General features: G+C 31.5%; 3 non-coding genes across 3 annotated transcripts; all 3 read right to left on the reverse strand.

Moving 5' to 3' along the window:
- Positions 1-1,577: 1,577 nt before the first annotated feature.
- LOC118683675 (U11 spliceosomal RNA) lies at positions 1,578-1,800 on the reverse strand. Its single transcript, XR_004979502.2, has one exon. It is a non-coding gene; the product is annotated as a U11 spliceosomal RNA (small nuclear RNA).
- A 796-nt stretch (positions 1,801-2,596) lies between these two features.
- Positions 2,597-2,793, reverse strand: LOC118683672 (U2 spliceosomal RNA). Its single transcript, XR_004979499.1, has one exon. It is a non-coding gene; the product is annotated as a U2 spliceosomal RNA (small nuclear RNA).
- Positions 2,794-6,438: 3,645 nt separating this feature from the next.
- On the reverse strand, positions 6,439-6,602 carry LOC118683671 (U1 spliceosomal RNA). The gene has a single exon (XR_004979498.1). It is a non-coding gene; the product is annotated as a U1 spliceosomal RNA (small nuclear RNA).
- Between the last annotated feature and the right edge of the window lie 17,838 nt (positions 6,603-24,440).

Consider the following 24,440-nt stretch of genomic DNA (forward strand, 5'->3'; position numbering starts at 1 on the left):
AACTTTATATTTTACTAAATTTAAATTATTAAAACCAAATATTTATAACTGAAGTGCTAAAATCAAATCGAAAACGCTCTTCGAGTAAAGAAGATACCTCAAACCCAGCTCATTTCACTTCACAAAATTCAAAACAGCCTAAGAGTAGGCAATCTTTTTTTGCAACCCTCGAAATTTTTTCTCTAAACAATAGTACACATTAGCCGTGGCAATTAGCGTTTACTTTAAAAAACAAGAAATAATTAAGGATTACAGCTGCTACTATTTATCACGGCATACTTTCGTGCGCCAAACTTTTGTAAAGTCTCGCAAAATGTATTAAGGATGTGTCACCTCAATACTTTAACGGTAAAACAAAGACAAAGGAAGCAAGCTACCAAAAAAAGTATAACGTTTGTTTGTAAGCAAATACGCCTAAAATCACACTTGCCAAATTTCACAAACAAACCTTTTTGCGCTGCAAACTTTCGTTTGCTCCTGCCAAACAACGCGCGTCAAATTAATATTTTACAAAAAACAACAGCAATAAACATAAACCGTATTAATTTGTAAATAATGCCATAAATAATGTTTCACACTCACAGTAAACGTAAGTCGAGGCTAAAAGGGTTTTTATAATTAAAAAGTTGTGGGTCAAGCAACGAAGCAAAAGAAATAGCGGCAAAGTGAGACCAAAACAAATTTAATAAAGAAGATTGCGAAGAAATGTGACGCAGCGTAGCGTGAGGAAGCTTTTGGTCTACTATTTTAAGGTTTTCTTTATATAACTTTGCATACTCTTCAGCTGCGACACAGTCAATGAGCAAATCGTGTAAAAAATGTTTAATGTCAATTTGTAGTGCTTTCAAGTGATGAAAGGCTGAAGGTGTTGCGAAAAGAGATTATACGTTTAAGTAATCGCAGCCTAAAAGTATGCATCAGTTTAGGGATTTTAATTAAGTGAACCTGAGATATTGTCGGCAGGTTTCCTTAATGAAAATGAATTTTTACTTCATTTCAGATATTTTTAGTCAAAACAAATCAAAATAAAAAAAATCAAATTTAGAAAATTGTTTAATAAAAATTATAAATAATGTAAAAAAATATAAAATATACAAAAATAAAAATTTTATATAAAAATATAATATATGTATGCATATAAAAAATTTGTAAAAAATATATATATTTTTTTTTTTAATTACGTTAACTTACAAATATATTTAAAAAAGTTTTTATGAAAAGTAATATTTTTAAATAATTATTTTAATTTTTTTTTGGAATTTATAAAACTTTTTTTTAAATTTTTTTCGATAAGGCTGGATTTCAATAGTGACCTTCATGTGCGAATGCCTTCAAGACGTGAATGGAGAGAGGTTTTGTAGTATTATAATAGAAGAGAATATAGTACGCTTTTCAAAGTTTGCACACAATTTTGCATCGATTTTCTGTCGATTTAGATGGATTTACAAACGAGTAGTTTTAGAAAACAAAATTAAATTCTCTAAACCGAATTTAAAACTTTTTGCATTTATCTTAGCACATTTAATCGAAATTTATCAACGAGACGAGATTGAACGCTCTCATGCCACGCAGTTGCCCGAAAGCAAAAGCAATGCACTTTGGCAGCTCATATCTCATATTACAAAAATTATGCACTGGATATGCAAAGCCATACCCCACTGGAGCATCCATAACGTTCGAATAAAATAGAAGCGACTCGCCCCATCATTTATTGAAAGTTGAACGTAGACACCGCAGTGCGTCCGCACGCAGGGCGTTGAACCCCGAATGGAAGTACCGTGCAAGACGAGCGCCCTTTTTGAAATTTGACAACACACTGTGTGCTGCAAAAGTACGCAGATGCATATAAAGCGGTTAAGAACTGCTTTGGTGGGTATATGTACGTGTATGAAAATTGAAATTGTATTAATTTATAAAAAATTAAATACTAAGTTAAAGCTTATAAGTAAATTGCATATTTCAAAATTTAAAATTATTTTTTATTTACAAAAATATTTAACATACTTTATATTTAATATACTAAAATGAAAAATTTATGAATATGTAAAAGTGTAGAAGATTCTAAAAAATACATTTTACACGAAAAAACTTCTTAATTATTTTTCTCTTCCTTAATTCCAAGAAAATTTTTGCGAATGTTTGCATAAAAATATTGAATATTTTATAAAAAAAAGTTCTGCTATTTATTTACAAAAAACTATTTATATAGATATTTTTAGGAAAAATTTAAAAAAAACAGACTTCAATTTTTGAAAAAAAAATTTAATTGTTTTTACTTTCTAATAACCAGAAAATTTTTCTTAACAAATTTTTTTTAACCATATTATTTTTTAAGAATATAAACATTGATGAAAAACAAGATTTTGTGAATCGTTTGCATTAAAAAAAAACATTTAAGATACGTACAACAACAAACCAATTTTCTCTCTACAAACAGCTTTTCCCAAGAGAAAACTTAATTAGTTCGACTGAGCAAATTTTGTATTACAAAACTTACCAATAAAAATTATTTAATTTAACTTTCGATTCAATTTACACATATGAAACCTGCCCACTCTATATGTTTAACGTTTTAATTTAATTGTGAATGTATTTATTAATTTGGGCCGAATCCCGGTGGTACTGCAATACCGGGCCAACCCGCGGCAGAGGTGGAGCAAGCCCCTAAAACACTCCGCCCATTTCCAAAAATCAGTTTAACATTTGTTGTCCTCCGATGGAGGATCTATCAGATGTTAAGCTGATAAGAACAGATACTACACTTTGATCTTAGCCTTGAGGCCGAGAAGCGATAACTAAACAGTGCCAAAAAGTTACTTTATCTATAAAATTCTTTATAAATGCGCTGAGAATTGCCAACGCTTACTAAATAGCGACTGAAATATTTCTATACGTGCTTCTTGCGTATACAAGATACTTTATCAGCTAGTGTGCGCGCCAGCAAACCGAAGGCAACGAAAGCGAATGCGGCAAAGATTGGGAATTAATTAGGTAGGTATGTACTTATGTACATATGTATGTATTTACAGCCAAGACCGGTTTGGTTATGCGCAGGGCAGGCAGGTAGTGGAATTCGTGCGAATGTATCTTTCAAACAAGTATTAATATATGTACATATAAGTATCTACTGCCTACAGGCGTGGTCAAAGTTCAGTGGATGCCTATACAGAAAAATTCAAAAGTGTCTCTAAAAGCACAGTATATTTCTATAGAAATACTTGTTCATATGTATTCATTTGAACAATATTTCCAACTTTTAAATTAACAAAAAAAAAAAAGAAAAAACGTTAACTTTGGTAGCACCGAAGCTATAATACCCTTCACAAGTACAAAGGCTCCTTTCCATACAAGCACTTCATTCCGATCGTTTAGTTTCTGTGGCAGCTAAGTACATGCTATGGTGGTCCGCTATCGGCAGTTCAGACAAATGAACATATTCTCGGTTGGTAAGAAACGTATGCAAAATTTGCGATCGATATCTCAAAAACTCAGGGACTAGTTCGCGTATATACAGACAGCCGAACATGCTGAAATTGACTCAGCTCGTTATGCTGATCATTTATATATACATTTTATGGGGTCACCGACATTTCCTTCTAGGTCTTACAAACTGGCAAACTTAATATACCCTGTAAAAATGTTTGCAAAACTAGGCCTACTAAAGGAGAAAATACCGAAGCATCTACGCTGGAAGAACTTTTTAGCTGTAGCTGCAGAAACATATCGTAAATTACTTGCTAATGCCTAAAAGTATAATTTCTCCGTCAAATTATAGTAACAATTGAATACAATTCAGTATTTGCACAACTGTACTAAAATTTTTGTCATCCACTGTAAGCAGTATACGAATATGAATCACTCTCGGTATATATGTACATAAACTAAAATCTGAAATACACATAATGATTGTATGATTATGTATGTTAATTTAGCTGAGCTAAATCTTTCGGGATTTCGGGATCAAAATCGGGATTCTTCATATATGCACATATGAGATAGGAGATAGAAAATACATACGTTTTTATTAGATATATGTATATGTTTATATTCTGTAAACCTAGTATAATAACAAATTTAGCGTAGTTAATGCATTTCGGGACTAAAATCTCGGGATTCAGCATTTTAACGAAAATTGCAATTTGCTTGATAATTTTTCGTTATTAAAATATGAAAGTGTTGAGTTTTATCTATTTGGGGAATCGGAATTAGAAGATTTCTGAGATCCGTTGTTAGGATATATCAGTTATCAAAAAATGTAATTTAATTGATTAAGATTTGGGGTATCGTGTATGAAAGAAAACTTTTAAAGCGATTAAACTGAGAGTGTTCTTACTTGTATTTTGTTTGGGATGGGAACCTATTATGACACCTTTCATCGCGAAATCAAGAGTATATACATATATAAATACATATAATCTCTTTTTCGGGATGCAAAACTAAAAAGCACAGCAAGAAAACAGTGTTTGGGATCGAATTCTAATACTTACTAAATTGAGAATTCTGTTTTAGTAGATATTCTCTTTTTCTTTTACATTTTATTTTGATTATTATGAGTAATTCTTCAACTCAGTTCTACGTAAACAAATTTTCAAAGAATTTAGAAGCTGAGATGATATGAATTTTGATGTGAACTATAAATTTTTAAGAAATCTCGAAACAAAATAATAAAATCCCGAAATTTCGGGACTCACACCACTACTTTATATGCACTCTATTTCTCGTACAACGCTTAGAACCAGTTTTCCGTGCAGATTTTTACAACAAACCAAGGGTCGTGGTAACTGTATATGCGCAGGCTAAATTTTCTTGCTTCCAAATACTTGAACTTCTCTGACGATTTCCAAGAAGTTGCATATAAAAGCCAAGGACGTGATTTTGTCCAGTTATTGTAGGTTCGGTTTAGGCACAGTTTACATCTTATGCAAGCTGCTTAAGATTTTTTTAATTTTAACCCGTTAGGTAGAGTTTCTTTAAATTAAAGTGGTAAGTGTACTTCGACGAATGGTAAAAATACAAAAACCATTTTATATATTTATAAATTTTTTATAATGTGTCAGTTTAAACTGGATAGGTAGGGAAAATAAATTGTTCGCTGAAATCAGCTGAAACTAAAAAGTGCGTAGCTGACGCACTAAATTTTTAAAAATATGCAATAAAGATTATGACATTTTTAAAGAAAAATAGCTTTAACATTTTTTTGCTGCTGAAATATAATTTATTTTATTTTCCTTGTCGAAAAATTATTAGCAAAAATACTTATTAAAACAAAACTTATTCAAAGAAAAACAAAAACTGAATTCTAAACAGATTTCGTCTTAAAAAAATATATGTTATTTTCTAAAATTGAAAAAAAAAAATGGTATTACAGATGAGTTTCGAACCACGAATCTACCGCATGGCAGCTCAAAGCTCTACACCCCAGGCTACTGAAGCATCAACATTTATTTTAGCTATGCTATAGTTTTGTTGGGGTGCAATTATTACAGCCTTTTTGATAGCTGAGCATGTATAAGGAAATGTTTGTCATATCGAATGCCCTAGGTTCGAACCCCAATGAAATGGTGTTTTTTATTTTAATAATTTGTTAAAATATACTTTTATGGAAAGATTTTTAAATTTTAGCAATAATAACGTAAACATTTCGAAAATATAAAATTAATTTCGAATATTTTATGAAATTTTCTACTACATACCTCAAAAGCTGTGTTGCAACATGGTAGCATCACTAGATAGCTTCATGTAGGCAGTTGAAGAAAACCAAAAATTGCAATTTTAATAAAAGGAGAAAAAAGATTTACAATAAATTTAAAAAATATTTAAAAATACATACAATATATACAAACTATTAAGGTTATGTAAGAATACGTATTTCCCCCGTTTTGTAAATGAATACCACGTACTACACGTCTACATTGCATACATATTTACGCAATGTGCACTTTTTAGTGTCCAATTTGTATGCAGTAAGCTTTAATATATGCTCATGACTGACTCCTACAAAACTTTATCTTCTCACGTAGAATATGAGAATTTCCCCTATTTGCACTGAAAAATTTCTAAACTGAGGTATTTTCATTTTTTCGGGTGCATATTCATACCTTGACTGGGCAATAATAAAAATTCCTTAAAACTTTTTATCCGAAGATTGTGGAATAATTTTTCACGAAAATTTAAATAATCGATGACGCATATTATTTTGGTAACCTAGAGTTACTTTCAGAAGTTTTAGGTTGGTTCTATATATCCTCGCTCAAACCACTGAGGTGTAAAAATGTATATATTTTTTTCTAAATTGTTTCTATACGAAACTGATATACTAAAATTTCGTTTTACTTAAACTTTTTCAAACAACCCGAATTCGACTATTTAATATATGTTGTGTAAGTTCGCTTAATTATTTCGAAATAACTTTTTTCAAACCTATATTGTATTCATAATGTCGGGACGGCGCGAACGCCATTCCCGGCTACCAAAAATTACACGCACGAGTTATTCGCATTAGGAATAATCGCGAAGGTCAACTCAGCCGAAGTGCAATGACCAAGCCTCGCTCCGGAGGAACCGCCTTCATGATCACGGTAACCTCTACGCCAGGTAAGTATGCTTAGCGCCCCTCACAGCTAACTACTTAAGCTGCTTAGCACACAAAACGTTTGAGAAGTATACGACGTAACGGCAAAGCAGAAAGCAATGAACGAAAACAAACAGTCTAACGCAATATTCACACTTTCTTGTTCCTACACAGCCATTATGTACATACAGAGTTGAGATTTATAAATAAAAGTGGTTGTTGCTGCTTTGTGTTTCATCAGTCAGCTACTGAGTGCCTGCTTTGCAAGCATTTGGTTGTTGCTACATGCGGTCGTAGTGCGGCCATATGATAAAGTGTTATTGTTGATACATAAGTAGTTATTGTTCTTATTACGAAAAGAAGCCGTTATTAATTTCTTGACATGAGTACATACATACGAATACATAGATATGTACATATATTTACTTGAGAAAACGACATTCGAGAAGCAGTTAGTGGGAGTGTATTTGTGAAACCTACGACGATTTTTCGCACTAATTTTCTTAATCAGTTTGTCACACAAATAATACAAATACGTTACGTTATACAGAAGAACGAAGAAATGCGAGCATACTAAGAATGTCGACCTCTAGCACTTTACAGCCATACCGAACTACTAGTGACAGTTTGTTGTACAAGGGGTGACACACGATTTACAAGTTTGAGATAATGAGACCGAAGAGGATTTCCTGAAAAGCCTTATGCTTTAAAATGAATTATTTTCAAGATGGGAATGGAAACTGAACTCTAAACAGTGACGATACGCTGAAATTGCTACTAGATGTTCATTTTTCTAAGGATGCTTCCAATGGACACATATTGCTATGAGCACTTGAGGTTTGCGCAGTCTTTTCAGAACTTTAGATGGCCGTCACTGAACATGGACCATCAATTCGTTAAATACCTTCAAATTCTCTGGGCCGAATCTCAGACCTTTCATCAGGATTTTCTCCTAAATATTGAAAATGTTGGAGAGATTGATTAACCTGCATAGATGGAATAGCATTCCGAGTGATCTATTCACAGGCCTTAGTAAATTAAGTCAGCGACCTTACCTTACACATCATTAAAGTATGGCTAGAGAACTATGTATAAGGAATTGGCAGTGGGAGTCTTCCTGAATATCGTTTGGTAATTGACTAAGCTGACGGCGTTCCTCTCATGGTTAAAAGTAAATTTCTGGACACCGTACAAGAGAGAATCTTGCGTAATTAGGTCGTAACTATGTTAACTCTCAGAATTACAAACTTTGCGATTATCGAATAAACTGCAAAACTTAACTAGATGTATCCTTGAACCTAACGGGGCACACTACTTCAAATTGAATTAAACTAGGTAGCTGACTGACAAATACATATATACATACATAGGTTGAAGTTATTTAAATAATCAGCCTGAGACTAATATAATAATCATCTTCTTTTAAATTATCACAAGCATAGCTTAAGGCGTACAAACGATTGCACATTCAAAACGTGACCCTGTAGAAAGACAAATTTTTGCGGTGGCCACAAAATTAGCCACAACCTAGAAGCAGAAAATACAATGCCTGCTGTCATTGACGCGCCTAACTGTAGGCAACACTACACAACAAGTGAAAGTAAACTTCTAGTGGTCATTGAAGAGCAGGCTCAGACGTGTTTATGTGTACCCAGTACAAATCAACTTGCTGGCGCAAAATTTCGAAAGGCTTAAAACTAGTCAACTGTACAGAACTATATGCGCCTACAGCTATGCTACAACCTTGTAAGGCAGCTAGATTGCTACAGCAAACTGCCGACCGAGACAAAAAGTATGAAATAAAACTGACTGACGACGACGGTCAGAGATGCTGAAGACTTAGCTTTCTCTAGAGCACGATGATTAAGTGTTGGTGGGCGGTACTTTTGTGATAGTGTTTGTGGAATTTGTAAGCAACTGATTAGCTAGAGACGAGTTAGCAGAGTAGTGGTAAGCGGACACTGCAGAAATGTAAACAAAACATCATAACCAACGACAATAGAATGACAACTAGAACAACAAGCTGTCGGTTCACTATGCCTTATAACCTGCTGGTTCCCCCTTCGACACTTGTTTTCATGCTTTTTGTTTACAAACAGCAAGTCTCATTCTTCTTTCCGACTACATTTATATTTCTCCGTGTCACATATTCATACACCGACAGTAAGCTGAGCTGCGTCATACGGATAATTATAACACCGCACAGAGGACAGGGCCACGCATTTATCTGAGCGAAAACACACCTGTAGGAAAGCACAGGTAATGAGCTAGGTTCATAAACTCATCGGTGAAGAGTGTTGGACAGCTCTTTTTAAAAAATATGTTTGAAGCTACGAACTCACTAGTTCTAGTAAAATTGTTTTTGGAGGTCGTTTGGTGAACTGTAGCCGTTAACTCGAAGTTTTTGAGAAAAAAGGAGAGAAAACTTTGTAGCATGCGACCCACCCAATCGTAACCGGACGGATCAAAATTGCTAATGGTGTGGGCGCCGGGATCTTTTGCACGGAGCCAAAACTCAGGCGACCATTTAAGCTTCCCCAATACTGCGTTATCTTTCAGGCGGAAGTCACTGCGGTCAGGAAAGCTGCTGCTAATAACGCAGGTATTAACACAACGAACATCAATATATACATATTTACATGCGTCGATATCCAAGCGTCAATTAAACCAATAACCTCACATCGCAATACGTCAGAGAATGTCCTTATTTGTAGGGAGGCAGTAGATGTGATAGTATCAAACCAATAAAGGAAATACGCTTGCCGCTAAAAATGATACACATTGCAATTGCCGAAAGTGCTGAACGACGGATCAGGTTGAGATGAAAACATAGATAGGACTTGCAAGATCGTCAAAATCATGTGCCTGGACACTGAAGGAAAACATGTGTGCGGGTGAGACCGTGTGAGTAGTCTCTATATACAAGTACATCTCTCTAAAGATTGCAGAACTCTGAAATATCTCCTCTGCTTCTGGCCGGCCTTATCTAGAACTCATCTTCGCTATGTAGGAGCCTCGCAATTCAAGGGACTAGATGAAGTATCAAAATTGCATATCAAGTCTGACTAATTATAAACCTATGGGCCTCTATATAGTGACAGCCCGCCGGTATAAACTAACCTAATCTAACCTTGCTGTGAGGAATTTTTTTCACGGATTAAGCGATCATACTTCTGGACATTTTTTGTATTTCTGGACATTTTTTGTATTTCTGGACTACCTGGTAGAGATGTAGTTTACCATGTGTATAATAATAATAAACCGTTAGACATTGGCAGGCTATCAGTGTGGTGTCCACGCTGAACATTTCACACTGTCGACTTTTTTGATAGAGAGTTTTGTCTGAATTGGAGCTCCATCCGAAATATCTTACAGTATTTCTACCCCAAGAATTCGCCTACGAACTTTAGAAAGCTTTAAAGCCTTTTGGAAGCTTTGAATCACATACAAAATCATAAGACCTTGATTATATGGTATAGTTCTTCGATAATTTAACACATTATTTTCGCACAGGGTGCTCCAAAAAAGTATTTTTGCGTGCATAGCCACTTATATACATATGTAGTTCTATGCCACCACCACAAGCGCAATTACAGCCACCATGGCATTGGCAAGAATGCTGAAAAAACAACAACAATACCAACAGCTAACATAACAATTAAATCTGCTAAGCTATATGTGTGCATACATGCGTGTGTTAGCTGCGACGCATTATGCGCTTCTCTATATGGCATTGGCTGGGGTATTTGCGGCATTTGCGGCGGCTGCTATGTTGCAACAATTCATATTTTTTATGCACACGCATAGCTACTTAAAAATGCATACGCAGTTGCGTAATGCAAGCACATGACTCATAAAGACAGCCATACATACGTATGTATATATACCGTGAGTACAACAGTCAACTTTACATTTACAATAAAGCTAGTGGTTTAATTATGCTCTTGAAAATGTTTTAGAATACTTGTATGCGCTAGAAAAATTAGGAAATAGACATTCTTGTGTTAAAAAGTTTTCTGAATTTTTACCTTACCAAAATGAAAAAAAAATATAATTATTTTTAATAGGCATTTTTTTGTAACAATGAATTTGGACAAAAAATGATTTGTAAAAATTTCAAAATTTTTGGAAAATAGATGTTTTTGTGTTAAAAAAAAATTTCAGAACTTTTACCTTACCAAAATTTAAAAAAAAAATTATAATTATTTTCATTAAGCATTTTTTTTTAAACTATGAATTTGGGAAAAAGCTATTTTTATACATTTAAAAAAAAATTTTTCAAAATATTTTTTAAGAATTTACATATATACATGTTCAATATAATACTTTTTTTAATTTTTTTTCTAAAAAAAAAATAACAAAAGATATTACATGAAGCAATACGCATAAATTTTCACTGATCTTTTTTAATATAATTAAACAAAAAAAAAAACAACACATTCTTTTTTTTTTATAAAAACAAAATCTAAAAAATTTAAAAAATACTTTATATGCAATAATGTTAAATATTTTTTTATTTTATTTTATTTCTTAAAATATATGTATTTCTCAAAATATTTTCAAAATATTTTTAAGAATATTTATCGAAAATAGTACTTTTTTATATATTTTGTAAAAACAAAATAAATTAACAAAATGATATACATACACATATACATATATATAATAATTTTCAGTTATTTGATTTCATAAAAAAAAAGTTTGTTCAGCATACTAATTTTTTAAATTTTTTATAAAAATAAAATTTATAAAAAATCTTTTAAAATATTTGGTATAACAAACAAAATTTGCTTCTAACTTTTCTTCTCTCTTAATCTATCACCAAGCCACTTTACTCTACTTTTTCAATACAATTCAATTCCGTTAAACATTTTTAAAATTTTTTATTAAATTTTCATTTTTAAATATTTAATTGCATTATCTCTCATTTATTATATTATTTAATATTGTTTCATTATCATATTATATTTCAACACAGTAAATTTCCTTGTTTTATTTCCAAAGCATTTGGCTCACTTGCCATGCGAAAGCTCATTAGTCGCCAACGGCGTTAAGCTGTGTTAAAGATAAAATAAAAACTTCACCGAGAAAAAATTAATGATAATATTGTAGTGCAGCGTGCTATTTAAATGAGAAAATGCTGTTGATATAAAAGCAATTACAAAGGAATGAAAATCAACGAATGAAAATAAACAGTTTGCTGATTTACCACTGACGGGCAAATAAGTATTTTAACATATGTACATACACTCGTACATACATACATACGTACTCGTACATAGATCCCCACATTATTTAATTTAAATGGAATTGACAGCTCAGAGTGCTACACATACTCGTATGTACATATGTATGTATGTATGTATTAAAATACACTAACAGTAGATACATAAATAAAGACTAAAGCGTACATATAAAATTATAGCAATTTTATGAAAAATTTAAAGTTTTACGTTAAAAGTTTAAAATTTTAAGTTAAGTTTTAAATTTAAAATTATAAGTTTTAAGTTTTAAGTGTTAAGTTTTTAATTTTAAGTTTTAAGTCTTAAATTTAAGTTTAAAGCTTTAAGGTTTAATTGTTAAGTTTTAAGTTTTAAGTTTTAAGTTTTAAATTTAAGTTTTAAATTTTAAATTTAAGTTTAAAGTTTTAAGTGTTATGTATAAAGTTTTAAGTTTTAAGTTTTAAGTTTTAAGTTTTAAGTTTTACGCTTTAAGTTTTAAGTTTTAAATTTAAATTTAGGTTTTAAGTTTTAAGTTTTAAGTTTTAAATTTAAGTTTAAAGTTTTAAGTGTTATGTTTAAAGTTTTAAGTTTCAAGTTTTAAGTTTTAAATTTAAATTAAAGTTTTAAGTTTTAAGTTTTAAGTTTTAAATTTAAGTTTTAAGTTTTAAATTTTAAGTTTCAAATTTTAAGTTTTAAATTTAAGTTTTAAGTGTTAAATTTTAAGTTTTGACTTAGTACTAAGTTAAGTTTTAAGTTTAAGTTTAGTTATAAAAAATATATGCATATTATTTCAAAATAAATTTCATATTTTTCCATTATTCACGCTATCTTCATTCGCCTACCTTACCTCTTTGTAACATTTCAACTTTACAAACACCCACCAGCAATCAGCTCCTAAAAATATGCAATGGCAACATGAAAGTTCAAAAAAATGCAAATTTTATAGCGACAACTTTTATTGCAAGCAGAATAATACTATGTATGGTTTAGTGTCAACAAAAAAGGCAAAGGATCACTAGATAAGGCAAAGGATTAACTTGTACGGCTGAGTGAAACGTGTACACGTCGCACTTTGTACGCTTTAAAGCGCTTGTAAATGCATTACAGCGCATTTTTATTAAGCAACAAAATAAGTAAGTGCCTAAGTTGTTAAGTCGTCACTTAAGTAAACGCATGTAAGCGCCGTGCACGGTATGAGGTGTGAAACACTTACTAGTTAATGCAAACAAACAAACATTGCAACAATCGCGTGCATTTAAACGATTGCAAAAGTTAGTTATTACGTGCGAAAAGTAGTTCAAGTAAAGTTGGCGCCTAAAAGTAGGGCATGCCAGTAAATGAAATGCACCTATTGATTTAACAAGTTGTCGAAACTTTCATGAACTGGCTGTGGAAAGTGAGCGGTAGCGGAAATGTCGGCAGGAAAGAAAGTTTTAAACAAACTATTTCGTCTGTATTGATTCTGTGCTGCATACATTTAGGCGATAAATGGAAAATGTTGGCAATTGGTGATATATAGCGCTTTAATTTGATTTTTAGTTTAATAGTTTATAAACATTAAATGCCAATTACTATTGTGATTTCGCCTAGCATACTTTTAGGCAGTTGCGATTTTTAGAGGATTTTTTAAATATTATTTTGATATTCAAGTGTAGCAGCATATTTAGTTTAGCCTATTTAAAGCAAATAATAATTTGGACAATATTGCTTGCATACTTTTGGGCTTCATATAAAGTATTTATTTTGATTTCCTCAAATCTTAAGCTATTTAAACAAGGAATGCCGAGCTTTTTTAAGCTTAGCATTTTTTAAAGACATTCATTTTTAGTTCAGCATTTTTATATACTATGTAGCATAATTTTTGGCGCGAAATATTACTTCCTTATTTATTTGCTTAAGTTGCCGAACCTTATGTTTGGTTTTTAATCATTAAATATAGAAATTTTTTAGAGCAAGCAAATTTAGTTAACTTTTATGCAAGTTTTCCACAACAGTAGCATACCTTTAGGCTGCTCTATGCTCAGCATATGACTCACTTCAAGCTATTGTACTTCAGCTGATGCTGATTTGTTTTCTTTCATTTCATAAAGCAACTGTGAAAGAAAGACTCAAAGCATATACGAAATTATGCCACAAAGCAAAATTTCGCAGCCTGAAAGTATGTTGCACTTTTTTCAGCTTATTTTCACAGCTGCTCACGTACGCCAAACGCAGACTTTATACAAATAAGGCGTGTATTATGCAAAAATTGCTGATAAATACAAATAACGTTGACGTTGATACCTGAGTAGACGATTTGACTGGAAAATTGTGTGAAAAAGTTATGTATTTTAGAATTCTACGTTAAGGAGGAATTTAGTGCAATTTCAACGACAAAAATTTAACTTTCAATATGTTTTTATATATTTTTTCTACTTTCTTCCTTTAGCTAACTAATACACCCAACCAAATGTGCACAGTTATTTTCGCATATAAGCACACGTGTAGCTTCTATACCGAATGCAACACCCTTCGATCAATTCCGATATTAAATAACACAGTTCCACGGTAAATTGAGCAGTGCTTGCCGAGTTGACAGGATATTTTGTCTTGTACTTTAAAGCAATGCTAACTTAAGTGGCTTGTAAAAGAGTGATAGAAAAAGGCAGAGAGATGTAGAGAGGGAGGGAACAACAAATAGAAGGAGAGTGTATCGCTATCGCTGCACTCCATGTATAAAGGAATTTTAAACAGAGTGGGTCGTTTCTGAAGGCAATATGCTCCGCACAAATGTTATTTGCTCCTTGACTCCATCACATGAGCCAAGTTAACACCAACTCAAATCCTAAGTGCGATTTATGTGCATGCATTATTTATGAGCAAGTGTGTGGCTGTGTTGATATGCGAACATGTCTTGCTGGCAAAGCAATTTTGTTTAAATTCTTAAAGATTTTACGTGGTTCCCAATTGATTTGCCGTTAATATGCGATTGTTAATCAATGAGGGAGTATTCATTACTAATTCTGGTTTAAGTGATTTATGGAAATTGAGCGAAAAATGGGACTAAATACAAACTGGCTTGCTTATATTGGAGTTCCGCGCTCTCAGGCCTTCTACGCTCACGGAAAAAATTAAAAAATTGGTATCCCGAAAGCATATTTAACGAGTCCCGAATACCCAAATTTCTAAATCCGAAATTTCGGGATTCAGTAAATGAGTATGCAAAAAATTTGGTTTTTTTTCCCAAAAGTATATTTAGCGAATCCCGAAATCTCGGGATTACTTAAATTACGAAAAATGAATATTTTCCATGCGGTGTCTTTATACGAATGAAAAAAATCGGGATCCCGAATTGCAAAATCTCGAATTTTCGGGATTCAGTAAATGAAACACATATGTAAAGTTATTTGTTTTATGATATGAATGAAAAAATTCGGGATCCCAAAAGTATATTTAGCGAATCCCGAAATTTCGGGATTACTTAAGTCACGCAAAATTCATATTTTCCATGCGGCGTCTTTATACATATTTTTATAAGTACTCAACTATGCTTTCAGTAATTTTAAATACAAAAAGTGTATCCCTAATAATTACAGTTTGACCACTTCATTAAACAATTCATTACGGTTAATGCGACAAAATGTCAACCTGTCACAAAACTACTCGCCATCTTTCTCCGCACTTTGTATTAAACGAACCGCTTAAACACTTAATTAAAATCCTTTAAGGAATTACGAGAGCAGGACAAAGGCAAAGTGGAATAATAAGCATGAGCTCTGAGTAAGTAAGTTAATTACATTAGCCAGCTAAGCGAGTACGGGATCAAATGGGCCATGCCGAAGACAGTTGTTACTAAATTAAGACTGTATAAAAATTATTTAAAATTACATTAAATGAGAAGAAACAGAAGAAGAAATAGGAAAAAAAGAATAAAAATTATGCAAAGCAACAAAGCGAGTGTTCGGAAACTCAATGCGGGATAAGCGTTAAAAAATGCTTGCCTTTACGAATGAGCAATGAGCTCAGAAGAAGAAGACAAGTTGTAAGAAAAAAGAAAAAAATGAAAAACTCAATAAACGAGCCATAAAAAGGCATAATAAATGAGATGATGAAGTGCATGACAGCGTGTTGAATAATGAGAGTGAGGCATAAAAGCAGAGTAATGTGCACGAATGTATAATGAGTAATTGGTAATTTTATTATGTGAGGAGAAACGGATTTTGCGAGCAAGCTCACGAGATAAGAAAATAAATCTTCGAAGTCCTTAGTTCGAGAAATGGAAAAAAAAGAACTGCCGAAAAGAAGCAAGACTCGAACTCAGAGAGCTGCATATAACATCAATTGAGAAAAGAATTGATCATTGTTTTAGAAGTATCTTTTTATTTTGTTTGAGACTAGTACGGTTTTTAAACACCGAATTGATATTTTCTTCACAGTAATTGAGAGCATTATTTACATATTCATTCACATTTGAACTTGTTCGATGGTAACTTTTTTGAGCCAAAATTCAAACTAAGGGTTCAAACGTGACTTACAGTTTTGTAAAATCTTCAGCAGTGGCTACTCTAATTCGCATAAAGTAGCCAGTGATGTCGTTAACTCATTTTCCTATGCACTTAAGCCTAAAGAATGCACATCCAGGCATCAGGTATGAGCTTTTATTACTGATTGCGAACGATTGTAGACAACATAAAAGAAAAACACTTATTTCAGTATATGTTGGCTCAAAACTTTACTTAGAATCTGCTAAATTAGTCTGATGGCTTAATAACTTAACTACTTAAGTAACTTAGCGTAAGCTTAACTGGAACCTCGGGATTAAGTGTGAGTTTTTATTACTAACTGCGCCCAAATGTAGACAATATAAAAGAAACTACACAAATTTCAGTATATGCTGGCACTTGTAGGATGTACAGTTTTGTAGAATCTTCATCAGTGGCTTCAAAATTCTAATTAGGATCTGCTAAATTAGTATGAAGCCAGAACTCACTTAAGTAACTTAACTTAAGCTTAAATTAAGCCTAGATAAGTCGAAGACTGCGCCCAAATGTAGGCAATATAAAAAATACTCTAATTTTAGTATATGCTGATGAGTGCCAAGTGCATTAAAGCACAATATACTTTTACGAACATACATATATACTATTACAACGGTACATCATTTTATGTAAAGTTTTATTTTTATGATTATTACTGCTGCCACCGTTCTCAATTATTGGCATTGCTGTTGTTTTATGCTGTTGCTCGTTGACCTTTGACTACAATTCTAACATTCTATTTTATATATACAACATATGTATTATATATAGCAAAATGCAAAGGCAACACGTTCGCATAATCAACATGCAGCATTAATAGTTAAATAAACAAACAACCGAACTGAGAAGAGGTAGTTGGCCGCCTTTGAATCGGGTTTCGGTGACAGCTGTCACTTTCTTTACAGAGTTCAAGCATTTTTGGCCAAGTCAAGACACACATAAATGTATATAAACAGATGTATGTATATAAACATATTTGGTATGTATGCGCTCAATTCACGTTTGCTATAATTATATATTTATTTTTATGCACAAGCAATTTGGCAACATTTTGCCAGTCAAATACTTTCTCTTGCACCCTTCGGCCAACCTACCAGTGTGTTTGACTATGTATACGCATAAATAACCCACAAATACAAATTGAGTACTGCTCGCTTCAGTGCGCCTAAATGTAGGCCACAATTGAATGTGAAGCTAGCACACAATGCTGCTTGTATAGCAGAAATTAAAGTCAAAATGGCAAAGACTAATATGTATTGGCAAGATGGTTATGTAAGGAAGCAGCTCGGCAATAAAATTTGTTATTCAGTTATATTGTGCTAATCTAGTATATAGTACTAAACATGAAATTATGGTGGCGTTATTCAGAGGCATATTTGTACACACAATTTGGTTTTAACTTAGCATGATAATAATTTTCATAGCTCATAATATATATTATATGCATGATCTCCAACAAGTGAGGAAATATGGCGCAATATTAGAAGCTGGCATGCTTCCGCGCCTTAAAGTATGCAACATGCGTTTGCATATAACAAATTTATATTTATTAAGCGTGCTTAGCAATACATTGTTGCTATTAATATACCATATATTTGGGCAAGCATATATGTAAGTGTGGGCACATATAACAATGAATTTAATATCGCGTAGAGTACGGCCATCAGCTAGTAAAACAAAGAGGGTTGGCTGTTTTTTTTTGAATTGTTATGCATGACAACACATATTTACACTAGTCAAACTTTTAATCTTTTTATAACTAGTTTAGAACTAATTAACGTTTACAAAATTGAAAATTTCGTTGAGATGTGGAAGAAAAACTCGATAATACACACAATTTTTGTATTACGAACAATGACGTCGCATATTTGCACTAGTTACTCTTTCATTCTTTTTGTAACCAGTTTAGAACTAGTTTACTTTTACAAAATTGAAAATTTCGTTGAGATGTGTAAGAAAAACACATAATTTTTGTATTACGAACAATGACGTCGCATAATTGCACTAGTTACACTTTCATTCTTTTTGTAAATGGTTTAGAACTAGATACCATTTTTCACAAAGTAGCAAATCTCGGTAAAATTTAAAATAAAACGCGATAACTTATTAAAAAATGTTCTTAAAAAAGTTGTATACAAATTAGACATAGCGCTATCGCATATGAAGCCTTGCTTGTATTGTAAATATCGTAATTGTTTCAAATATCAGGTTTGATATATCGCGATCTGGAATGACATTCAATAAGTATGCTGAAAACGCTGCTGTACATCGCTTAAGTCGTAAGAATTTAACTTTTTATAATTGTACTGCCTACATTTAGGCACTGCAAACTTCAAAACACATATAAGTCTCTAACACTGCTGAATAACTATTAATAAATTTATTTGACAACTCTCTGAATTGCGCTCAAGTGACTAAAATTGTATATTTATATAATTTCATGGCCTACCTTTAGGCAGTGCAAACTTTCAAACAGGCCAGTTGATGCAGCAAAAGCTACAACGAAAACTTTATTGCCATATCTCTTGCGGCAGATGAGTGCAAACAAAAATTAGTTTACTTTATATTTGTAAAGTCTTTAATTTACTCAACGCATGCATTTTGTGTTTGTTCTACTGTTCAGCAGCAGCGCTTTTTGGCACCACACAAAAGTATGCAAATATACGCATACTTTGCGCAGACGTTTCAAAAAAGTGTATAAAACATAAAATATCCACATGCAGACGTTGTGCTGATGTGGCCGTGTAGTCAAATGTATGCACTTAATTAACGCCTGAAAGTATGCCAATTATTTTGTGTGGTAACGCCATGATCAGCTTGGCTTTTGATCCAATTATGCTGTGCAGATAAGAATATGTAAACACGTGATTTTGCATGTGTTGTATTTGTATAAGCGTAATAGGTAGTCGTAAATTTCCTAAAAGTAGGCAACGTTTTTTGTGCACAGCACGTCGTTTGCGGGCTCTTACCTAAATTTATGAAGCTTTGGTTGAATATTGGTACTTGTTTGACAATTAAATGTAGAAAAAAGCACACTTGCTGAAAATTTATAAATATTTTTTAATTAAAATGTTTAAGAATATCACTACAGAGATTCTAGCAATTTTAAAAGAAACGGTAAAATTTGAATGAAGATCCACCCACCCACTTTTTTATAAAGGTTTTGTATGGAGTTTGTAAAAAACGGGCTACCGTCCAGAAATTTATATCTTTTACATAGTAATGTAACAAGAAATCGTAAGAATCATATTAACAACACGCCCACTTGCCACACAACGGTATAACGTTTTGTAGACTGAAGCCTAAAAAAAGGCGTTGTAAGCTCAAAAATCGGTGCTAATAACTAATTTGGCCAGTAACTAACTATAATAGCTAAAAATGTGCATAGTTCGTGGAAAAGAACGAGATTTGAAATATAACGGTTTATGCTACTTTGACGGATTCGAGCAAAAGCTTTAAGTTTTAGCTTTTTTTTCGGTATAGAAGTGTATTTTTTAATAAATGTGTGAATGAGAAAATAAATGGGCATGGTCAGCAGAAGTTCACGCCCACTTGCCATATATAACGGTTAAGCGTTAACTGTAGATATGAAGGAAGTTAGCAGCATTTACAACCGCAACAAACTATTTTGACCAAGCCAAAATGCTTTGAGGGATAGTAGGCATATAAATTGCCGTTAACTATTTTGCGAAATTGCTACAACAGCAACATCATATATTTGTATGATATGTACATGTATAATAATATACAATACATGTTGAAATGTTTATATATACACACAAAGATTGCTAGTAGTTTCTAGAGTAGAGTCACATGTTTGACGAAAGTAAACGAAGCAGGAGACAGAAGGATAAGAGAAGAGCTGTAAATGAAGTTGGAAAGGAATGAAGGCATATGATACGTGTTGCTTGTGCGTATATTGGTTCTAACCAACGCTTAGCATTAGTGACTATGCGAGAAATATTGCTGCAACGCTGTCAAGCTTTTATTGGAAAATAAATTTCGAGAATTTTTATTACATTTTTCCAATGACATTTGCGTAATTTAATTTAAACATTTCAGCGGCTTTTGGCATACATTTAGAAATTCCACACTGTCAGAGAGCAACAATTTGCGCATTTCCTTGAAACTCCTCCCGAAATTTGCTACACTTAAATTTTCACTTCCATGCGCCTGCAAAGTATTTGCGTGCCGCATTTGCTATTTCTCTAACTATTTCAAAAATTTTTTCCACTTTCCCACACATTTCTTTGTTGTCACTAATTTATTCATAAGCGTTTTGTGCATATTATAGAGCCCTCAATGGCCCATTTGACGCTTCAATTGGCGCTTAACCTAACGATGCTTCAAATAACGTTATTTCCATTGCTTCCGGTTGTACACTTCCGGTGTGGTATGAGACTGACTAAGCGGAAATAGTTACAACTTGCAAACTTTCTCTCATTTGACTTGTAGCTAAGCATTTTTTTTGTTAAATTTCCAGACATTTGCCTATTTATTGTGAGTGATTATCTGATTTCATTTATGAGACGGCTGAAAGGTCATAAAAAACATATCAATATAAAAAACACATCAACATAAGAAAGTATTATGGAAATCGCGAATTTATTCGGCACTATTGGGCAGACAGTGGCGCGGATGAGAGGGTGGGACTAAAAGAGATGACCAAAAATTTTATTTCAAATAGTTTTAAAATTTTTCTTAAAAAATTTACACTGAAAAAATTTGTTTTAAATTTGTTTTAAATTTTTTTCAAAATATATATTTATGTTTATTAAATAAATTATGAACTTTTTTTTATAAAAATGTACCTTAAAAAAATTTTAAAAAAAATTTCCAAAAATTTGATGAAAATCGCGAATTTATTCGGCACTATTGGGCAGACAGTGGCGCGGATGGAAGGGTGGGACTAAAAGAGATGACCAAAAATTTTATTTCAAATAAAGTTTTAAAGTTTTTCTTTTAAAAATGTAAAATTTTTTCAAAAAATATATTTTTGTTTAAATTAATAAATAATAAGAAACTTTTTCTTAAAAATATAGCTTATAATTTATTTTTTAATAAATTTCAAAAAATAAATTTCAAAAAATAAATTAATGTTGATTTTAATGATCTGCGCACTATTGGACAAACAGTGCCACCGAAAGGAGGGTGGAACTAAAATAGATGCCAAAAACATTTTTTTGTCTTCGAATTAAATCATGATTTTTTTTATATGTGCCTTATAAAATAATTTTTTTTTTCGATTTATTTCAAATAGTATTTTTTGGTCGATTTAAATAAAATAGGCACTATTAATATTATATAGATTGAAGGTTGGTGCCAAAATTGATGAAAAAAAATTAATGAAACTACAATGTGGGTTTTTTAAAAAAATGTACCTTACAACATATTTATTTTCGAATCTTTTTCAAAAAAATATTTTGGGATCGATTTTATTAAAGATATTTAAAGATATAACAATTAAATTTGAAAATTTTTTAGCATTTTTCTGTGAGTAGTTGCTCAATTGTTTTTTTCCTTTTTAATTTATTTTTAATATACTTTTTCGACGAGTTGCGTGTATTTAACCATTTTTCAAACTTCAATAATAAAAATATTGTTTTTTTACTTACTACGTAATTGATCTTAATAAATCTTTCTTAAGAAATATATAAAAATTTAAGTTATAAGTTAGTATATAAGTTTGAGAATTTTAATTAATACAAAAAAAATTTGTTGTAAAATAAAAATTTGTCCAAATTTTTTTAAAAAATATTTAAATAAAATTTATTTAAAATGTATTTATTTATAAAAACATATTGAAAAACAATTTAAAAAATAATATTTTATTTACGTAAGGGAAACAGTTTTAATTTTTCTTTAATTTTCTGTGTAATGAATCCAAAGAAATCTTTTTAAAATATACTTATATAGGTAAGGTGGATGTCTCACATCGCGTCTGCCTTAGGAAATTCTAAAACTTTAATTATTAAATTTTAGTTATGAAATCAAAATTACACCATATTTATGTAAAACAAAATTTATAAAAATTCTATTCTCCAATCTCTTTCAACATTGAAATGTTCCGATATATTTAATTTCTGATTAAAGTTGTGAAAAAAACTTTGAAAAAATAAATTGAAAATTTATAACAATTTTATTCTATAATTTTTCTAAGAATTTGATTTTATGACATAAATAATTTGAAAAAAATTGAAAAAAGTTTGGAAAAAAATTTTAAGTTATAAAAAAGTGTCAATAACAGTAATTTAAAGAAAAAATTACTTGTACGTAATTTTACTTAAATTATTAATAAATATTAAATTTCAATAATGTTTTTTTTTGTGGATTTTTGTCAAATATACTTTTTTTTATTTAAAAACAATAAAAATTATAAAAAAATTTTGCAATAATAATTTTTTGATTTAAGGTAAACAACTACTAAATTTTTTCTTAAAACTATTCAAAAAAACAGAACTTAAGAAAATATTTATAAAAAAATTTGATTAAAAGAAAAAAATTTATAAATTTTTTGAATGTAAGTAAAAATTAGTTGTATGGAATTTTACTTAAATTATAAAAAAATATTTAAAATATATTATTTATTTTTATATTCTAAAAATATTTTTTACAAAAAAAATCATTTAAAAAAATTTAATTCTATTAATTTTTTGCAAAACGTGCAGCATAACAAAATTTGCATGATCGACAAAAAACTTGTTTTTAAATAATACAAAAATAGTTTCCAACACGATAACATAAGTATGGCAAGAAAAACTTTGCATAGAGCAATGTACCTTAGTTTATAAGCCAGCTTATGCGGGCAACGTCCTTTCAATGACACGAAAGTAGTCGAAACTATTCCAACAGCATCATTATTCTCTACTTTTAATGCAAGCGCACACACAAATAAACATATGCATGAACCTACTATATCAAATGTTCCATATACGCCATGCCACACACATACATTGTCCACATGAGGTCGTTAGCAGCTCGTATTGCTGCTGTGCTTGACCGGCTGGTCTAATCAGTTCGGGCTAGTCCATGCGTTTATAGCACATATTTGCTAGATTTGTGGATTCAGCGATAAGCCTCTTACAGGCAATTACTCACTACAAACTTCTCTCCACACCGCTGACGGGTTTAGGCCACATGCGTTTTCACCATAGTAGACGTCAAAAGTAGTGCGAGTGGTAGAAACACATAAGAAATAATAACTAAGACCGAATTGACAGTTATTATTATGTCTGAATTGTTGAGTGAGTGAGTAAACGCACACATGTGTATATAACATGTGTGTTATCTCTGCGGGCATTGCGAGTTCTGCCTCACATTTGAGCTATAAAAATAATTTTCGTCGCTGCCAAAGTTCACTTTCGTTAAGTTCTCTGTTTGTTTATGTACAGTATACACACACATACACACACACCCGTGGATGTGTGTATGCGTGTGCGCGCATATTTGCTGCGGAGATGTGAATTTATGCCACATTGATGAAAATATTTGGCATAGCGCATTAAAGTTTATGTCTGTTAAATGTTGAAAGTTTTCCAAATGTTCGAATTAAGTAAAGTGTGGCACGAAAGAACGTAAAAAATGAAAAGAAAAATTAGGATATGCGAAATGAAGTGAGCAGCAGAAAATCAATATGGAATTTAAGCAGCAAGCGCCACAAAGTATGCCTTAAATATAAGTTGGTGCAAAAAGTTGCTTGAAAACTGATAGTGAGAGGCATTTTATATACTGTAAAGAACAGAAAACAATTACTTTTGAAATTTTCATTACAAATATTTTGTAATTCAAAACCCGAGTCCCGAAAAATTTTGACACATTTTAAAATAATATTATTAATACAACGTTTTGCGACACTTTTACAATTTCGGGATTTTCAAATCAAAATATCGGAATCACGAAAAATTTCGGAATTTATGAAGAAAATATTTTTTTGCTGCTTGGCATAAGATACGCAGAAAATCGTAATGAAAGCAACTTTAAATACTGCAGCATTGTGGTAGCATTTGTGAATAGTTTAATTTTAAAGCACGAAGTCGCTATTTTAAAGTCCCGATTACTGAAAATTTGAAACATTTTTTAAAATACAATATTATAACTACAACACATTTTAAATAATATTACTAGAACGTT

This window comes from Bactrocera oleae, chromosome 5 (assembly GCF_042242935.1).
Source record: "Bactrocera oleae isolate idBacOlea1 chromosome 5, idBacOlea1, whole genome shotgun sequence".
Lineage (NCBI taxonomy): Eukaryota > Metazoa > Arthropoda > Insecta > Diptera > Tephritidae > Bactrocera > Bactrocera oleae.